This window comes from Homalodisca vitripennis, chromosome X, assembly GCF_021130785.1.
Source record: "Homalodisca vitripennis isolate AUS2020 chromosome X, UT_GWSS_2.1, whole genome shotgun sequence".
Classification (NCBI taxonomy): domain Eukaryota; kingdom Metazoa; phylum Arthropoda; class Insecta; order Hemiptera; family Cicadellidae; genus Homalodisca; species Homalodisca vitripennis.
The window spans coordinates 57,741,780-57,747,779 of record NC_060215.1 but is presented as its reverse complement, the minus strand read 5'-3'; the positions used below and the strand labels follow the sequence as shown (position 1 = coordinate 57,747,779).

General features: G+C 32.5%; 1 protein-coding gene across 2 annotated transcripts in view; it reads left to right on the top strand.

Annotated features, from left to right (window-relative positions):
- The first annotated feature begins 2,168 nt into the window (after nucleotides 1–2,168).
- Nucleotides 2,169–6,000, top strand: part of LOC124369033 — an 86,427-nt gene continuing 82,595 nt past the window's right edge. The window contains exon 1 of one of the 2 annotated variants that reach the window (XM_046826712.1): nucleotides 2,169–2,293. The gene's annotated coding sequence lies outside the window, so the exon portion shown is untranslated. The remainder of the gene's footprint in view (nucleotides 2,294–6,000) is intronic. The other variant, XM_046826713.1, reaches the window with a different exon arrangement.

The following is a 6,000-nucleotide window of genomic DNA, read 5'->3' as shown; positions in this document are numbered from 1 at the left end:
GTTATTATCCGCATAGGAATGATCTAATATAGAGGAAACTGCAGTCACAGTTTCATCAGTTTGATGTTGAGTAGGCCTACTCTCCATGCTTTCAGGGTTGGCTAGACCTGAAGCCATGTCAGGTCCAGCCGAAACATGTACAGGTAATGGACAAAAGTTACAATATTAATTTGTTCACAGTTAATTAATAATTAATGTTAGGGTATCCAAGTAAATCTAATGTAACAAGTATGAAAAAAGGTTAATTGTTATTTACATAATGACAAGTTTACCACATTTGCCAGGAAAATAAAATTTGAAAAAACACGAGGCTGCAACGAAACTAGAAAGTTTACAACGAAACACTGTTAACTCTATCAGCACGCTACGACGAATGTACCTGGAGGGGTTGTGCAGGAGGAATATACACTCTAGACAGAACTATATTTAAACCATGACCAATGGAGAGGCCAACAACGACACATTCAATGCCCTGTGTATTAAATCGCATCAAAGAAGATGGTATCTCTCTATCCACAACAACCAATACACTTCCACCGCTCAGTTTCGAACTAGTTAAATTAGACCTGTCTTTCCTGTATACCGTATAATTACTATATCCTAGTTATGTATGTTGAATCTCCGGTAGTAGATTGGTTTCAGTGAGTATCAACACATCGTGAACGCGGCAAGTTCGACATTCAAATTGTTTAGCTTAGATCTCAAGACATTTACATTCTGATAGTATATGTTTAATGCCGATCTCCAGTTGTGGTTTTTGAGTTTTTTTACTGACTAATTGGCGATTCTCGGGACACCATCAACGACTTTAATTGTGAGGTCCCGCTTACCATCATCTATCCGCTCCTGAAGTGATTTCCTCAGTGAATTTAAGTGGTCCCTTTCCTTCTTGGCTCTATCACAATAAACAGTGATTTCTGAGAACGAGCCGTCGAGTAGTGAGAGCCTTTCAGGACTAAAGTCCTTTAGAAACAAACGTGCATCATGCTCACTGTTCAATGTCATTTTCAGTGGTCGGGCATTCTTTTCCTTGTCCCTCAACCCAAAGATAACCTAGGAATCAGAAGGGCTTGCTCAATGGACAAAAATATTTTAGTGACTACATTTATTTTATGTTCCTTCTAGTTAGTGATGTCGGAGTTGTATAGAATGACATTCCGAGCACGGCGGTTACGATAAATTATTTTGGCAAAAATATCTTTAGTAATTTTGTGTAACTAAACCCCAGTTTCTGACAAAGTAGTGAAATTCTCCTCCAACCTGGCTATCCTCTCTTTAGAAGCTGCGATGCGGGGCTTGAAATCAGCAATTTTTGTAGCTATGTCCTGTAAACTGTCATTTATATGCTTAATACTATTAGAGACGGTTTTAATCTCGTCCTTCGATGATAAGTTAGAAAGTTTAGAAAGTGTTTGAAACAATATGGACATGTTAATGGATACGCCATGTTAGATAGGCCGGAAGAGTATTTAAGACGCACAACATCGCAGCAAAATGCCAATCAGCTCAACAATAAGGCCTCAGGGTTCAATTCAAAAATGTAGTAGAAAGGTTTCATGCAAGCAATTTGGAGCATACAATTTCCACAAACAACATGTTAGTACCACATGCAACCTAACAGTAGGACTAACAAACACATGCAAGCTAAACTGTGTGAAGACTAAACTATACTACAAGAATATAGTTCATACATCACCAAGAAATAAGTAGACCAAAATTAATAAGTTGAGTGTATTTTGAAATAGTATAAAACATAACAAAAGTAATGTATCAAATAATAAATTTACAACATTTTAAATTTCTTAGCTGTACATAAAGTTTCTTAACAAATATTATTAATGATCTTGTATAACTCATTCAAATCAAATGAATACGATAGCTAAACTGCTGATACTTACAATTGTGATTTCCTCTATATGTAGCATGTTACCTGTAATAAATTATTAATAATTAAGTCCAATTGCTCTAAAATAGTTTAATACTACACAGCTCACCAAATTAATTAATATGCCGAAAATTATAATTTTTAATGTAGTAACTAGTTTGGTCTGGCTTTGTTCGGACATGTACAAAGTGTTTTCAGCCTGGCGTGACGATCGTTGCGTGATATAGTATTTTTTAACATAAGATATTTCTTTTATGATAACGCACAGTTGGCGACACTCGATTTGGATTTTAATTTTTAGTGGTGGTGGAGGGTTTTAGCGCCAACGGTTAGTTTAGTGAGCGTTGGACTATTTACTATTGCTAGTTGTGTTGTGTTATGTAGCTCGCCTAAACTGAAGTTTTTAAGGTAAGTACCGGTGATTTTGTGAAAGTTGTGTTTCATACTTAGGTTGGATACATAAATACAGTTATAATAATATCTTTAATTCGTAGAATTAGAATTTTGTAGACTGGAGCGATGGGTTAAACAGCAGTCTCATGTATGTGGAATAAGTATATATGGTAGGCATAATCAATTTTCTGTTTACACTTCTAAAATTTCCACATGTCTTATTTCGGTTGATAGGTCTAGAACATTCAATTTAACACCATACCATTTAATATTATGTATGAGCTAATTTGCACAATAAGTCTCAGCCAACTTAAAATTAGGTCTACAAATAGACCTGCAAATATGACTTCAGCATCCTATATATAATAGAGTGATTTTGTGTTCTGAAAAGTTTAGAAATAGCTTAGATTTTACTTGTAATATCATGATTTTTTTACAAGACCTGCTCTGCATGGTTTATTTTGAATGGACAGTGCTTGTTACTATAAGTAGCAATTGCAAAATTTGTCACTTATAGGAGGTTCTTGCAGTAAAAAACATAAATTGGTAATTGTGAAGTTAATGGCCGACCCGTCACATTACAAGTTCCGCATTATTAACCTATTGCTATTGTAATCCTGAACAAAACAATATAAGGTTTCAATGAGTTATACAAATAACATACAACCAATATTAACATACTCGTTTAAAGTGGAACTAATTTTCTCACCCGGAGTAATATTTCATTGTTCTACTAGTATCACTTGGTTTTGTTATGATCGGTAGTCAACCTCTTATTGTTTGCTGCTTATGCCAAATCGACGTCAGTCGGTAGGCTATGCCATCTTTGGATTTGCAGACTGTGGCAGCACTTTGGTGCTGTCCCGCGCTGATTGCAGCATATGAAAAACATCCCTCGAGTTAGTACATCAGTAAAAAATTCATTATTTGTTTATACAGTCTCTTTAATAATGGCGTCTAATCGTATTACTCAAACATGGTGTGTTCACTCTAATACAGTTAATTAGTTTTGAAAGTTATCTACATGTTTATTGCGGATTACGTGATTATTTCAAATATTAGGAAATTAATTTTCTTTTTTAATTGGTCATTATTCTCCTGATGACGTTAGCAACATTGACATTTTGATGAGTAATCAATAATATATCAGCGATTTAGGTACGCAATGTTCTGCATTTTTAGTACTCAACGTGTTTAGAAAATATAGCAACAAAATTAAACAAATATGAAATAGAATCAGGTGATTGTTTTTACTAGAATATTTAATATTCTGAAAAAAATGACTGGCGACAGTCAATTGACGAGTAATTGTGACTAAAAAGAAGATATCTCACTGCTTTCTATTAAGCAAAATAGAAATTACATTAAGGTGTTTCTACCACTCTCCGCTAGGTAACATATGTGTTTAGTTGAACAATATAACTCCAAAAATAAAAAAATTGTATCATGACTTAGCTGGTATCACAGAGCGACAGAGCGATTGAAGTTACTGCTGAGGGCACAAGACATGTTCTTAAGTAATGTGCTTAGTTACTAATCAAAGGATTAGGCTAAATAAAATTAAACATTTTTATTGTCATTGGACAAACAAAGCTTTGTAATAGAACATACTCAACACAAAGAATAACATTCCGTAAGTAGTTATAAAATTTTGAGTAAGAGAGTTGTAAACATTCTTTACTTATTAACCCTCCATGTGCTATCTAAATCACTTTTAAGTGCAATTTTTAATCATATTGCATGGTTAAAATACAAAAATGTATTCAAATATCATGTTTTATATACATAAAAAAAAAAAAAAAAATATGCTTGGTAAGGCAAAGAAAATTTAAAATATTTTATTGCTTTAGAAACATGGATGGGTTTGTTGACTGGCAGAGTAAGAAAACAAATGTTTAATTGATAAGATGTGATATATATATATATATATATATATATATATATATATATATATATATATATTTTATATCGTCTACTAATAAATATTTGTAAAATATAAAAATTGTTTCAAATTTCAATTGTATTAGAAATAAGATAACTTTTACACTAAAGCATTAAACAAATGTGTTAAGTCAGCTGGCATGCGCAACACTGACTGATTCAGCTGACTTGTATTTCTCATATTCTTCTGGATTAGTGTGTTCAGTTCTGTCAGTGCATATAGGAATCTTTGCAAATAAGTTATGGAATAAACCATTGTTTGTAACATTGCAAAACGAAAAGATATCACAATTTAACAATAGCACTTTGAGAGTTAACCTTTCCGCTCTGACAATGCAGATGTTGGAAGAATGTTCAAATTTTCAGACATTTAGAAATATATGTGTGTGTGTGTGCGTGCGTGCGTGCGTGTGTGCGTGTGCGTGTGTGTGTGTGTGTGTGTGTGTGTGTAGGCCTATTTAAATCAAATAGATATATTAAAATAGTGTTATGTAGTCAATAGTAGTGTATCTTTAAGACAAATCAATATAAATGCCCTGAGACTTTTTTTTAAACTACGGTATTGTAATTTTATGATAAATTTAAAAAATGTAGAAGTGAGTAGGATATACCTTGTAATATCAACACATTTGAGACTAAAGACAGATACAGCCTAAACTAGAATTTATATTGCGCATAGACTATAGACGAAGTGTGACCAACTTGAAATCACAACCACAATGTATTTTAAATGTTTGATAGATTGCAGGTGATAGTGATTTGTCTAGGCCGGATTTCAAATCTGCCGATATTTGCCATGTCACTAATACATGTGTAATTCATCAAACAAGGTTGGTAAATAAAGAATAACTTTTTGTAGAAAAATGGTGTGTCGTGTTTCTGATGTCAAGGTTAATCAATACTGGTAGAAAATCTCAAAGTGAAGCGGAATTGCCTAAGTCGAGGCGAGTGTTGTTTGACCATTATTTTTTGGCTAATTATAACAGTAGATAGAAAAATTCAGTTAAACACAGGAAGGAAATTTTGTGATAAATAATTCAATATTTGACTTAAAATTCATATATTCTATGTTTATGTTTATGTATTGAAATATCTGTTCGAGGATAAAAGCTGATCAGCAATACGCAAATTACTTATTGGTAAAACATATTGATGTTGTCATACTTTATGGTTTAAAAACTATAGAAATAGTTATCCTAATCAACAAATTATGGTAGTTTTGTAAATAATATTTTACTTGCAGTTTATCTATATTATATTTAAATTAATTGCTGCGAGTCAGCTACGTCTTTTTGCTGACAACAGCTGATTGTTAGTATACAAATTACATTTCACTTTAACATGTATTATGTCAACTTTGTTTTAAAGAACACTTTGTTTTTATTTACCAACAAGAATTCTATTGCATGTATTTTATAAAATACATTTTTGCAAAGTTCACTTGTTTAAAAAAATTTTAAACCTTATAAAAATATCTACTTTTGTAGTTCAATGAACAGGGTCTTTTTCAGTCCTGACTGGGTTAGGCTGCTTAATCAAAAGGGAGGAAAGCTCCAAACAACTTAAAATATTCTTCAAAGGTGGAAATTCCTGAATGTTGGAAATTTTGCTGGGAACCACGCTGTTATCATATTCTCCTGAACAAAATTTTTTATGTTTTTAAGGGATAATGATAGAAAATAACATACAGTCGGCTGCTTTCCATAAGTCCTAGTGAGGGTATGTCCATGTAAAACAGGACAAAAATATTAAAAAAATATTTTTATGAAATAACCTAGGTT